At 27.7% G+C, this 15,062-nt stretch overlaps 1 protein-coding gene across 2 annotated transcripts in view; it reads right to left on the bottom strand.

The window, feature by feature from the left end:
* Window positions 1–6,442: 6,442 nt before the first annotated feature.
* Window positions 6,443–15,062, bottom strand: part of sud1 (Prolyl 3-hydroxylase sud1) — a 44,182-nt gene continuing 35,562 nt past the window's right edge. Inside the window, exon 10 of one of the 2 annotated variants that reach the window (XM_075363415.1) lies at window positions 6,443–6,570. The gene's annotated coding sequence lies outside the window, so the exon portion shown is untranslated. Of the gene's footprint in view, window positions 6,571–12,441; window positions 12,828–15,062 lie in introns of those variants that run through there. The other variant, XM_075363414.1, reaches the window with a different exon arrangement.

Raw genomic sequence — 15,062 nt, 5'->3', positions numbered from 1 at the left:
CTTTTGGTTATTATAAGTTTCACTAGTAAATGCCTTCATACTTAACAATACTAATGGAGAACCTGTTTATAATAAGGTGAGACAAAGACAGTTTTGTAAAAAAAAATGTAGTAAAAACATTGGTTTGCAATTTCAGGGATACTAAAAAGTGAGGCAGGCCCTCAAATAGTGATGTCAACGAAAGGTTGAATGGAAAACTTCATGTGCTGAGATTTTTGGATGCCAGAAAATCCAAGGATTGTGCTGTTTACAGCAACAAGGTTGGTAAAGGGAGTGAGAAAACGCACAAGATTGTATTGTGAAACATGCTCCAAAAAACTTAGACTACATCCTTTTTTCTTTTTCCTGTTTAGCCTCTGGTAATTACCTTTAAGATAATACTTCAGAGGATGATATGTATGAGTGTAAATGAAGTGTAGTCTTGTACAGTCTCAGTTCGATCATTCTTGAGATGTGTGGTTAATTGAAACCCAACCACCAAAGAAGACCCGTATCCACGATCTAGTATTCAAATCCGTGTAAAAATAACTCGCTTTACTAGGACTTGAACCCTGGAACTCTTGACTTCCAAATCAGCTGAGTTGGGAAGACGCGTTCACCAGTAGACCAACCCGGTGGGTTTGGACTACATCCTGGTGACTTTTAATAGGTACCATCCCTTAAAAATGTAAAAAGTAAAATGACATCATTATGTCAATTTTTTAGTTTCAGCTACCATACATAAAATTAAAAAATTCCATATTTATTTTAAATTTATATTACTTGTTTGTGTATTTTTATACTTGATTTAATTATTCATATTTTGAAAATAATAATTAATTTTGTTAAACCAACTAGAGCATTAAAAATGTCTAAATACATAAAATTAAAAAAATTGTATATTTGTTTTAAATTTATATTACTTGTTTGTATATTTTTAATTTATAATAACCTTTATCTTCAAGATCAACAAAACCTAATCAGGTGATTGTTTAACGTCCTTTCAGTTTATTATTTGTGCATTCTTGACATTGTAGTATAGATCTCTTGTTAATTAGTATTATATTTGATTAATCATATTGCTTCCTCCAGGAAAAGAACATTAATCTTGGATTAAGTACTTGTAAGTTTTATGTTACTTCATTTGCTGTTAACTAGTTTTTAATCCAGTTAATGTTATTTTCAGAATTATTTGTCATTCTACTATTGTTTCATTTAAATTACCCAAAATGTATATTTATTTTCAAAATTTTCATAATCTGAAACTCAGAATAAATGAATCCTACAGTAAGGTATCCAGTATTGTCTCATTGATAAACAATATTATTAAATTCTAGAATCGAATATAGAGTCACTAAATTTATATTAGAGAATGAAGTGAGCAATAACCAACATAAAATAGCTGAAAATTATAAGTTATTCATAAAATTTTGGACTGAAAGCAGTTTGTCATTGTAAGGCACAGTAGGCTGCCTAATTGCTAGTTTTTCCTACTGCTTTCAACTTTTTGGTAAAAACATCATGAATTCTAGGCATGAAAATAAAGTCATTACTTCAGTTCATGACAACTTATGAATAAAATAATTATTGACTAATATATCAATTTTTCTTGCTTGTGAAGTTTCAGAAATGAAGTGGATGTGAACTTATTTGCGGGAGATATTTTTTTCTAATTATGTCTATACAAGTGATGGGCAAATACTGACAAGTAATCAGTATTTGCCCATCACTTGAATATTTCACCATACATAAAACCTGCTATAATATTCTGTTCTGTAAATATTATATTCAATAGAGAACTGTAGGCCTTGTTATGATTGGTGGTAGGCCACCACACAATTAATATTTTTTTTTTTACAATTACATGTCATGAAACAGGATGGTGGCATTGCTGGCTGTGATTCCTTTCATATGGAGTCCAGTCATTAATGATTCAGCCAACCACCCACTGCTTAAGAACAATTGCAAAGTAGTTCCAAAAATTAAAATTTATATTAAATTTTAATTGTTTTTATCTTTTGAATTTTTCTATGTTCATTTATCCTTTTTATAACATTTGTGTTTTCATTTTAATTTTTACTTTATTATATTTTTGTAATCTGAAATATTATGTAGATAAATATTAAATCAAAATTAAGAATATACGTCTAGGTCTTTGAATAGTCGAGAAATACAAATATTCAAGAAAACAGGTATTCATCTCATCACTGAATTTTAATAGAATTACACAAACAACTATCTATAATTTATCATTGGTGAAATGAGTTATAATTATAAAATAGTTATAGTTATACATTTTTAAAAATATTCTTGTTAAACATAATTGTTTTTTCTGGTTTCTAGTTAAATAAATATTTATTTGTAAATAAAATTGTATGTAAAATAAAATGTGATAATTCTGCTGTACAATTTTATTAATGCAATGATGAGGTTCAGTAATTTTTAGTAAATATGCATGCTATTATTTAATGTGTGAAAGAATTATTGATTCAAATGTACAAAAAATTGTGAAAAAATGTATAATTTTTATTTTTTTAATTTATATTTATTTGTTCTGTTAGATGTAAGATTACGTATGAGTGCCTGTGCATATTTGTGTTTGCAAGTGTAATTATTAACTTCTGCACAGTCTGTAATAAACTGCTTCCCCTAGCCTAGGACTAAAGAACAAGTAGTTTTAAACTTCCAGCTTTATTTTTCCTTCTTCCTTTATTAGCTGAAGTATATTTAAGATTTTTTGAAACATTTTATTGTAGTCGCTTTAGCAAATTAAAAAATAAATTATTGGCTCTTTTTAAGCCAGTCGGCAATCATCACTGTGCTAAATAGCCATTATGGAAGTAATTTATACAAATACCTAAGTTTTTATAATCATTTATGTTCATCGGCTTACATGACTTTCAGAATGACACCTCACTTATTAAGATATGCAAATACTAGTACTCTGCATTTAATCTAAAACTTCACAGATTGTACCTTGAGTTCAATACAAGAATCAGATATCCAGAAATTTTATATAACATTCATGTTGCTTTTTAGTTTCTATAGAATTAAAAACGTCAATTTGCATTAAATGTTTAAATGATAGACTGGTTGTCCATCAGACTTCATTAAAACACTTCTGTAAATAATTAATTCACTAGATCTACAGTTCTCAATCATTTTTAATTTCAATTTAATGATGGCAAGATGATTTCCATTATTTTATATCACTTTTGCAACTTGAAATAAATAGGCTAGTATAACATTTTTAAAATAACAATTGAGCTAAAAATCCAATAAAAGTTACTTTTTGACGATCAGTTGTTATATTTTTATAAAATTCAATTAGTATAATTAATGATATGTGAAGTAAATAATTATAATGTATAACACATCATTGTTCCTGAGGATGGATTAATAACCCAAAAGTGCTCGAACATTACTATTAAAGATTGTTGGTAACTGGAAACTACTATATAAATAATTTATATATTAATACCAATAGGCCATGCTTAATGAAATTACGAAATAACTGTCTTTATATGATTAGATATGACATCTCATTGTGTCAAGACTACCGTTTGGCCCAAAGGTGCTCCTATTTACTATCCTTGATTTTCCACCTAGTTCATTTTCTCAAAACTCTTCTATAAATGCTACATAAGAGATAATTTAACATTTTATATAGCATTAGCATTGTGGATCCTGTGAAGTTTCCCCTCTGAGAAAAATAAAGAATAAGATTACTGTAGTAGGAAGGACTGTTATTTTGTATGTCACTTATCATTTTGGTGGAGTTGGTTGAGCTTTCGATAAAAATTTAATGTTATAATTATTTATTATTTTTAAAATTTTCTTAACATAACACACAAATTATGCTCTGGAAAGTTACTGTTTAAAAGGCAATACTATTGGAAAGTGATAATTTCAATAGTATTTTAGTAGTGTATATGTCATTTATATCAGACCTACTGAAATTTACAGGAGTGTACCCGCTAGCACATGACTGAATTGTTAAATCCCATATATTACACTAATTCAGGGTTAATCATTTCTATACAATAGAAAGTTGTTAATATGTATTAAGTTAAGAACATTCTTTACTTCATAGAATGATTAACGAATAAATTACCGCATAAGGTACAAGATTACTGTACAGCTTAGTAGACTATAATACCACACATCTTTTTAAAAGTTATAATGTGTGTTGCGTACATAAATGAAAATTCAGAAAATTGAAGTTTAGATATATTTGATGAATTAGTATATTTCAAACACAGAAAAATTTATATAAACAATTAGAAACTGTTATTTGAACAATCTCACCTTGATTGTATTTTAAAATTTTGTTCTGAGGACTAGCAAGTTATGATCATAATAAATTGGTGATTGGCCTCCATGATGGTTGGACCTAAATATTTTTGGATTATTTTTCAGGCATATGTGCTGTCTACTACATTCCTATTATTTTTTTGTTTGTATTTGTTTCAGACAACAATTCATCTCATTTAATTGTTTTTATCCTATGACAGATTAACGAATGAATAAAACCGATTGGAATTACCATCTAAGAAGTTAATTGTACATTAATATATTATTCTTTATAATTCCCTTATCCAAACATATAAGGCCATAAAAATTAAAAACATTCATATTCAACTGGTAAACTTCCATAATTAAAAACTTTTTCGCAGATTAGTTGTGTAAGATTTGTTATTAAAATGATTATTTAGAATTCACAGAAATTTGCAAATGAATATATTCAAGATAAAATACAATTTTTGTATAAAGTATCTAAAACACCATGCGACACTGTGTAGAAGCATAATTAAATAATCTGTTAATAGAGAATTATTTCTTAAAATATAAGTTTTTAACATTATTTAGTCATATTATAGTTGTCTTATTATTTAATAGCAATAATTTATATTAACTTATTTGATGTATTGTAAAGTTATGATTTTTAAGAAATATAAGACATATGTTTAGTATAGGAACTTTTTTATTCAATCTATGTCTTATGTTTTACTTATAATAAATGTCATATGTTTGACCACACATGCTGTATATCACTCTTACGCTCTGGATTTTTTTTATTTCAAGAGATAGAATTAATAATGGCAGCACACATTTAATATGATCAAAAACAAAAATATATACTCATGCAATATTGTATTGGTAACAATCATTTTTCTACTTTACTGACTAGTTAAAATTTTACTGCAATTAAATCTCTTGTTTTTATCTGTTGTACATTATATATTCTGATAAGATATTCCAGTGTTATATCTATGGTAGTAAGAACTACAATATGGCATTTGATTCTACCTTTCTAAAGATCATATGCAAAAAAAAAATTGTTAATTTAAATATATAAGATTGTTTAATGCTTATGTTTATTTTATATGATTTTCACCTAAAATTGGCTTTGATTTAACCTTAAAAAACATAAATTTTGTATTTTTGTGTCAGAAGTTGTAAAAAAACATCTAGATTCTGATTTTAAAAGTTGTTTGGTATGTTGAAATATGTTGTAGTGCTCCTTCATCAGTTGTTAGTCTTATGTTTAACTATTTCATAAATGGTGTAATAGAAACATAATTTGATTGTTTTTTTTTTTTAAATAACTTTAAAATATTTTATACTTTTTTGAATGTAACATTACTTTTGTTATCTAACAGTTTAGTAATTGACAATTTTAATTTTGTTTTAATCATTTTTTCTCATTTATCTAAGGATATCACAATCCTTTTGTGCCTTTTGATGTAAAAAAATTACATCGTTAAAAAAATTAATTATAACATAAACAAGTTGGTAAAAAAAATCCTTAATGTACCAATGTCAGCTATAAGCATTTCTTTGCTTTTCCCTTCCAACTTACATATTTCTCTTACTGTAGCTCACAGAATTTGTTTATCACTAGCATAGTGCATACATTAATATATATTGTAAATTTTTATAAATATACATTTATAAAAGTTTACCAAGAACTATGTTTTTTTTATTTTTCATTGTTATTCTATGTCTTATTTCAATGATAAAACCTGCAGCTTATTAAAGATTTACTGAAAACAACTTTTACTTTATGTAGGTTAATAAAAAGTTAGCTATTGAATATTTTGTCATTCATGACAACTCACTTTAAATAAATAATTTATTTATAAATTTTTCATATATGACAATGCATTATTGATTTATGCAGTCTGAACGATAATAATTTTCTCAATGAAGGTAGTGGTCACCGTCTTTAAATCAGTAAATCGTCTCATTCATTTTCATAAATAATTATCACCATGACATTAAGTAATATAGAAGCCTGAATAAGTTAATAAACTATAAAACATTCTACTCATTAAAATAGAAATGTTGTTAAAATTTATTTTTATTAAAAAAATAAATAACTGTTCATCAGAAAAAAAATCTTCTTTTGTTAACAGATGACTCTTTTTTATTCTAACTCATGAAATTATATCTATTTTTGAATGATCTGGAACTTGTTATTCTATGAGTAAACTGAAGTTTGAGTTTTTTATTATTTCAGGTACTTATTTAAACATTTTTTTTTGTTTCTTATCCATAGTACAGGTTCCTTGACTTCATCATGTCCACCTAATAATGAATAAGAAAGAATAGAAGAAACTATAATTATTGTAAAAATAGTGACTAGAATGATATAAGAGATTAAATTAAAAGGTGTAAAACATCATTTTAAAGGTGTAGCATCATTTCTGAATGTGTGTATTTAATGTCAGCACAGGGTGCTGCGCCTGTGATATTCTGCATACCATCATGTAGCCCATTCTTTTAGCCATCTGTAACAATCAGTTTCAAGTTGATTGGTGAAGTGAGTGGACGTATGGGATGATTCTCTATATATAATATAATAAATATATATATCACTGCAGAAGCACTGATGAGCTTTTGTAAAAGAATTGAAAGGCAGGTGAATTTTTATTGAAATAATATATCATACTATTATTTACTGTTTAATTTTATATACGAGGGCTGTTCAAAAAGTAATGTTAATAGTGACCCTCAGGGAAAATGTGTTGCGAAGGGTGGTAATACTGCATACCATCATGTAGCCCATTCTTTTAGCCATCTATAGCGATCAGTTTCAAGTCTGTGCAGTGACTGGACGTATGTGACGACTCGTGTAACGTGTGTTAGATATTCGCCTACCATGTACAGCATGGATAAAAAGTTAGAGCAACATTATAACATGAAATTTTTAGTGAAACTCTGGAAGAACTGAAAAGAAATTTTACTGCATCATGTTGCTCACACTGTAATTAATTTCTTGGAACACTCACGGCATTACAATTGTACTCCACCCACTGTACAGTCCAGATTTGGCCCCTTGCAATTTCTGGCTGTTCCCCGAAGTCAAGTTTCCCCTCAGGGGACAGAAATTCAAGAGAATTACGGGGTCATCAAAGCTGTGGAGGCGCGCGCGGCAAGGAGCTTGAGAATGATGGTCCCGCACTCGTGTTTAAAAAGTGGCAAGAACGGTGGGAAAAGTGTATTAGAACCGAGGGAGGTTACTTTAAAAAAGAGCATGTAGATCTGGAATATTGAATAAATATTTTTTTCTGCGAGCGTTTTTATCATTACTTTTTCAACAGCCCCCCATAATATAATAATTTAAGCAATAAAAATTCACTACTTTTCAGTTATTTCACAGTAATCACTATTTCATCAAGTGAACATATTCAGAATTAAAATATCAAAAACATTAAAATGTAGGAAGGAAACATCTGTCTCCCAGTCATTTAATAGATCTATTTATATATAAATACAAAACATACTGAAGTTTTTTCACATATGCAAAGAGCAGAAGTCGAAAACAATTGCTGACTTTCTACATATCTTATTTCAGTTAACATTCATTGATTTACATATATTATCCAGTGACAGTTACTGTAAATTACCCTTTAATTTTTATGATTTCAATTGATGAAGTAAAAATTAAAACAAATTAAAAACATAATTGAGAGTTACAGCTCATTGATAGGTTTGTGAAAAAGTCAGTTAGTTATTCATAAATTATTTTACTTATTCATGTAAAAAAATATGATTCATGTTCTGTATTTTGATATTTAAATATGACTTGGTGATATACTAAACATGAATGTGAACTGTTGATTACATCAGTTGGTTTTTGCAGTTTATTTTTGAAATATTACATCTATATTATTGTAGCATATGTTTTGTTTTCTTTTAATGACATTTTTAATTATTTCTCTTTAGTATCTTTTATTATTTCTGAATTGCTACATAAGTGAAAAAAATTAGTGCTGGAAAACAATTTTTTCCAGTTTTGGGAAGCATTTATGTTTTGTCACAGAGCGTTAAGAGGAAATACAATATAAATATATATAAAATAAATTTAGAATGGTGTGTTTCTTAGAAACACACAATATATTTACATTAAAATTTATTTTAAACTGCTAGAACTAACTAGCAGTTAAAAAATATTGTGGCCTGGTGATATGAAATGTTTTGTGGAGTATACATGTAGATGTAATTTTCTGTATGAGGAAGAAAAGATTTTTTCTTGAAAGTTTATAAATCTTGAAGGCCAAAATAAAATTGAATGAGAGAAATGTAGTTTTTGCTAATTAAAAGACCTAAAGTATATATTTTGGAAAGTTATCAGGAAACTGATTATATTTTTTATGGTTATGAGTATGTGGAATATCTACTTCAATATGTTTTTAATCATCATAGTTTATAATGCAATTTACTTCCCTATAATGTTGTCTAGATATTTTATATAATTTATTTCATCAATAATTAATGAACTACTAGGAAAGGTTGGTTGAACGGAATTTTTAAGTGGTTATAAATTGTAATAAATTATTTTTAAAATTACATAGACTTATTTCATTTCTTAAAAAAAGGGAAATAATTTAAATGTATCTAATTAAATTAACTGCATAATTTTCATTAAAAACAACAATGAAATGTATCAAGCCTTTTCTCATTTTTTCTTAACCTTTCTACCAAGATTTTATTTATTGTGATTAACTTTATCTAACTGGACCTCTGTCTACACAGAAGCACATCTGAGAGGAGATCATGCATATTGTCATTCTCTCTCTACAGACTAGCAAATACAGCACGTCTTAATATCTAATCTGAAAAATTATTTTAATTTGCAGATTTTACATAACTTTTACAAATAGATATTTTTTCCACCTCAGTTTTAAACAGTTCTCACAATTATTGTCAGCCTCTATTATTTTATCCTTGGAGAAAAACTGAAAAATTATCTGTCTGTGTAAAGAGTTATTGATTTATTTACTACAAAAAAATGCATAGTGAAATACCTTCATTGTAGAAGCAGCTCATAATATGACTGCTTTCTCATTCTTAAACTAGTAGAATATGTTATTATTATAACTGTGTTGCAACATTAATATAGTACTGTAAATATATACAGTACTATATATGACAAACATTACTATGTTAGATTCTGAAAGTACATATCCCATTTTTTGTAAAATGGGTCATCAAGTAAAAATTTTCATTTTAAATGTCTCCAGTTGATAAAAATGCAGTATAACAAAGTGATTTAACTGTAGATGTACTAGATTGCTCAATATTATGCTCACTTACCCAGTGAGCATCATCACTGTTTTGTTCTGTAATGATGCTGGACTTTGAAAAAATTAAGATAATTAGCAAGTATTTGTGTTTGTAGAGTTCAAAGAATGGGATTAAAATCTCAGGAATATCAGCCAGACACTGAATATCGAAGTGATTGATGATGAGGTGGGAAAAGTAGAGATTGAGGATGAAGATTGTAGTGATCTTACTCCAGATGAGCTGAAAATTTACTGTGCAGTCTATTATGTAAAAGAGAGGGAAATAGTTTTCTTATCATGTTTTTATAGATCTTTTTATACTCTTTCATCTAAGGACAAATCATATAAGTTGAGTATCTCTGTGTATTTTATTGCTTCATGATGATCCATTAATCATCAATTTGTTGTTACAACTTCTTCCACCCCATTTAGGAGATTTGATTTGCTTCCAGTTCACTTTTGTTTTTTTAAAGATTAAACGTTTGGAGACCAGTCAACGATATAGGAGGTAACTATGAGGTAAGATGTTAGGGCCCTTTTGATGCAATTATCTGTTAAGCATATTCATTTCTTTCACAAGCATATCTAATAAAGTACCAGTAAAAAAAAAATGGAATCCACAGGTTTTGATACTGGGAGGAGAGTGTTTCGACACAGGAATTTATAAATATTCAAAATTATGGATGAACTGATCTAAATTTCTCATGTTTATAACTCTATCCCAGTTTATATTATCATTTTAATTATCTGTTTCATCAGAACTGTCACTAATAACCTGTCTGTTGACAAAAGTAGACCTGATATCATTCTTTTTCCCAGACACGGTTGGAATTTTTCCTTTTTACATGAATGATAAGGGCATTGCCTAAGATAATAACCGAATTATCTTCCAGTAAAGCTTACACATCGCTAAACCATTTCTCAAAAGATGTTCATCTCATTATGATAGTCAATAATATAGTATGTATAATATGTTGTAGTATATTGTCACTCATTATGATAGTGAATTTACTTAAAAAATTCAGAGTCCAACACTGACAAACCTAGTATCACTGCTATTTTGTAATTATGACACCTACCTTTACTTGATGGAGCCTTAATACCGGTTGATAAGCCACAGAAAGCTTCTTTTGACGAATCTTGGAAATTGAGAAAAAATATAGAATTTCTTGCAAATTTGAGAAAAATTATAGAATTGCTCGCAAATTTGAGTAACATTAGATAACTTCAGAGACATTTGAGAATTTCTCTAGCCATTTTTAAAATCACACAACTCTTCATTGCACTTTGCAACGATTTTTTTTATTGTAAAACTACTAAATCCACTATAAGATACTAAAACAGTTTTGCACCAATAAAGGAAAGGGTTTTAGCATAATCTGTGGTTATATTTCTTGAAATAAAATATTTATCAGTAAACATTTGTTTTCTTAAGCAAATTTTACACATTTCTGAAAGCGTATATTCTTTTTTAATCTTATCCATTCAACAGAAATTTCAAAACACCATTACATAACCTACTATTCACAGAACAATACCATGTAATAACATGAAATTCTTACAGGCTTACTTCAATAACCAAACTTACATTAAAAAATTTACTAGTCAAATAATTATGTTGAACACTATGAAATATTAAACAAGTCACTTTCAAAACACTGGAACTTTTTTATCCAAAGGACCTTTAAGAGCTAATATGTAACATCTATAACTAGTAACACCTTCTTCATTAGCGTTACCAGTAGTATTGCTATTTTCAGGTGTTAATACAGCACTACTGGTTTTCTATTGTTTAGTATATACTATTATTGTATACTATAAACATACTATATTGTTTACTTATTTTCTCTGTTATATATCAATGTAAATAAATAACACCTTGAAATAAGCACAAATTTATCTGGGCCATTATACATTATATAGATTACGTTATTTAAGAATAACGAGTAAATTGCATTATTTGTATTTTAAGTGATAATATGTAAATATCTTGCCTAGGAGCTTAGAGCTGATTAGCGTTTGAAAGTTACCACCTGTCGAGCAGTTTAATCATTAGGCCTATCTTGCAGCCACCATGCTGGTGTACAAGTAGCCATCCCCTTGCCAAATAACAAGAATTGCCAAATTCTGTAGGTCCTAGTATTCTCTCAGCAGACCACCCAAAATAGGAAAGAAAAGGGATCAAGGACAAAGAAAAGGAGTGCATGATAAAAAACTACTATCATCTATGGGCACACAAGCATGAGACAAACAATTAAACTGAAGAGTAGTTCAAAACTTCCTGGCAGCAGGTCCCATCCCATTAATATTTTACTGTTGACCAGCATAAATATGCTACAGCAAAAGTAGTTTATCATCCAGAGATTAAAGTAGCCATCGAAGGTTCTAAGGAAACAACTTTGATCATCCACATTTAATTGTATGATGTTTGAAATATCCAAATTTTTCATAAGCCTTTTGATTTTTTTTTCAACATAATTTTTTACTGTGCTAACATCATATACTTTTATGGTTTTGAAATTCATTCTGTTCTTTTTGAGATCAGTGTCCCATTCCATCTTCCTGTCATAAAATCAATCATGTTTTTTTTACTAATTCATTAGATTGTTTGCTCTCCGATTTAATTTTCCGTACTTTAGACATTTTATTTTAATTATAGCAGGCCAGTGACAATAACTTTTATTTCAGTAGCTATTTAGTAAAAAGTATAATTAATTAAATATTGGTAATCTATTTACTAAGCAGATTCCTATCTGTTTATATAAATTACTTCAAAAATTCCAAACACTAACCAGTGCAGTGCATTAACAAATAATAGAAGGGTGAATCAAATATGAACGGTAATTTTTTTAATAAATTTATTGATATACACAATTCATACCTTCATCATTTCTCTACATAGCTTCCTGCAAGATCTACAAAATTTGCCAATGAAGATAATTAGCTAGGTCAGCTGTGAGACTTGACATCGGGCGTTGGATCATGACTTTTGTTTTCTACACTTTCTCACCGCCCTTAAATTGTCTGGTCCACATATACACTCAGTCTGGGACAGTGTAGCATCTCCAAACTGTACATTTAAAGGAGTTAAAATTTCTGCAGGTTTAACGCCCAAGGAAAGTTAAAAACTTTATGATTATATGTTGTGCAACAGATGACAGAACCTCTTGTAGAAAAGAGCAGAGGAACTAACCAAGCTGATTCCCCCTCTCTAATACACTGAACATTAATCCCCCACTCTGCCATCCAAAAAAATATTCTAGAATAGAGGAAAACCTACAAAGAAATGGACATTATAAGCAATTAAAAACACGTACAACATTAACTAAACTTTCAAAAACCTATTAACTTAATAAAGTCAGTCAACATGTTCAGTTTATGTAAAAGAATTTGTGTGATTAGTAGGGTAAAAATACTAATAGTAGTAAAGTACTATAACTAATAATACTACTACTATTGTATGTATATCAGTACTAACACTACTAGGGTACTTTTAATACTGTACACATTAGGAAATAATCAGTGAATAAAACAATCACAAAATTCAAAATACAAAATATATTTTAAGAAATATAAATGAACAGTTCAAGAATTTTTTTTTTTGGTTTTTGACATTTTTTAAAACTACAAACATATCTGGTCCCATAATTCACATTTCACAATGAATCAAAAGTCATTAATATTTTTTTACACTTCAATAAAAGAGTCTTTTAAGAACTTTTTTGCATACTAATTATCAATAAAGGTACAGATAAATTTCAAAGAAAAGAGATTAAAAAAAAAATACAGTCAATATTCATATCCTAAAGTACCATCTGCTGTACAAAATATTATTTTAATAAAGTTCAGAAAATAACAACTGGGATAATTTTAATATACTAACTTTTTTTGTATAAAAAACAATACACCTACTCTTAAAACTAATATCTTACATCATATAGGAACTGTATCCAGTCTTACCACAATACAGTCTTGTAAACAGATTATTTTTAAAATACAATTTATAATAAATCTTACAACACAATAGATAAGAAGGCACATAAAAATATCTATAAGTTATATGTACAAATTTATGAACTACTCTCACTGAAATATTTGATAGATAATTTAATGCTTTACATACCCATTAAAAAAAAAGTAATCTTACAAAAAAAAAAAATATGGGCATTCCAAGCAATTAAAATCACACACTAGCTAACTTTCAAAATCCTATTACCTTAAAGCTTGACTTACAAAACATGTACGTAAAACTGTAATGGTAACTTATTTTTCAAACTATACAATTCAACATCAAGGTAAACAAAATTTTAAACTTAACATGAAATCATTAATAATAATAAGTAAACAATGCTTAAATTGCAACTGAGAACACATACTCAGCAAATTATTTGTTCAATAAGACCTACTAAGCACTATAAAAATTACTGAAGAACAGTTCACTAACTACAACAAAAATTATTTAAAATTTTATCATGCAAATATTCTTCAGAGTACTTAGTTTATAAAACCTACTTGTAATTTAATTCACTGGAAAAGAATGATAAAATTATTTTATAAACTATAATGTACTTATTAACACTATTAACAAACTATACAAAATAAAAATCAAAACCAAAAAAAAATGCTCTCATTTAGAAAAAAGCTGACAAAAAGCTATTATATTACCATTAATATAATTATTTAGCTCATTTCTATAATACTTTTCTTAAAAGTTGAATGGAGCATCCACGGTGATTAAGGGCCAGTCACTTATTATTAAGGATTATTTTCCTTATTTAAGAACTTATTTTATTTATATAGAAGATTCAGTAGCCTACTCTTAAAATTTAGGTTAATTATGAACAGTAGAGGATTGGATAGTTCTGTGCATTAATGAAAATAAAAATCTGTACAAAATTTTAATTTACATTTTTTGTATCTTTTTAGTGAAAAAAAAATGTTTAAACAAATTAGCAATAAATCCAAAAGAAATGAGGAATCCAGAAATTTACAAAAAAAACAAAATTATTTAGTCCTGGGCAGACGATCGATCATCCTAACTCAAATAAATTTTTAGATTAAATCTTTAGGTTTCAATGTTAATATGCCCTTAGTAAGAAGCAATTAACTGAAATCTTTACAGAAAAAAAATTGAGCTTTATTTTTACTTCAACAATTATATACTTAAATTAAAAATAATCCTACTAGTTGGAAATATGGTAAATGTAACATTTATTAAAAAAAAAAACACAGAAAAGAACTTAAAATGGCAAAAAAGGTATACCAGAACAAAAAAATTCCCATCATCTGAGAGCCAACTAAACATAATATACTCAAAAACCAAAAAAACAGGATTTCAACATAAAAAAAATCATAACTAAAACAATTAACCTTCTGGAAACATGGTAGATGAATTAGTACATCTAATAACAAAAAATACAAAAATCATAGCCAAAAATTCCATCTTCTGGGAGCACACTAAATGTTAAACCTTTTAATAACACAAAAAAAAATTATTTTAAAAAATATACA

The sequence above is a fragment of the Lycorma delicatula genome, chromosome 4, assembly GCF_047948215.1.
Source record: "Lycorma delicatula isolate Av1 chromosome 4, ASM4794821v1, whole genome shotgun sequence".
NCBI classification, from domain to species: Eukaryota; Metazoa; Arthropoda; class Insecta; order Hemiptera; family Fulgoridae; genus Lycorma; species Lycorma delicatula.
This window is presented reverse-complemented; position numbering and strand designations above follow the sequence as displayed.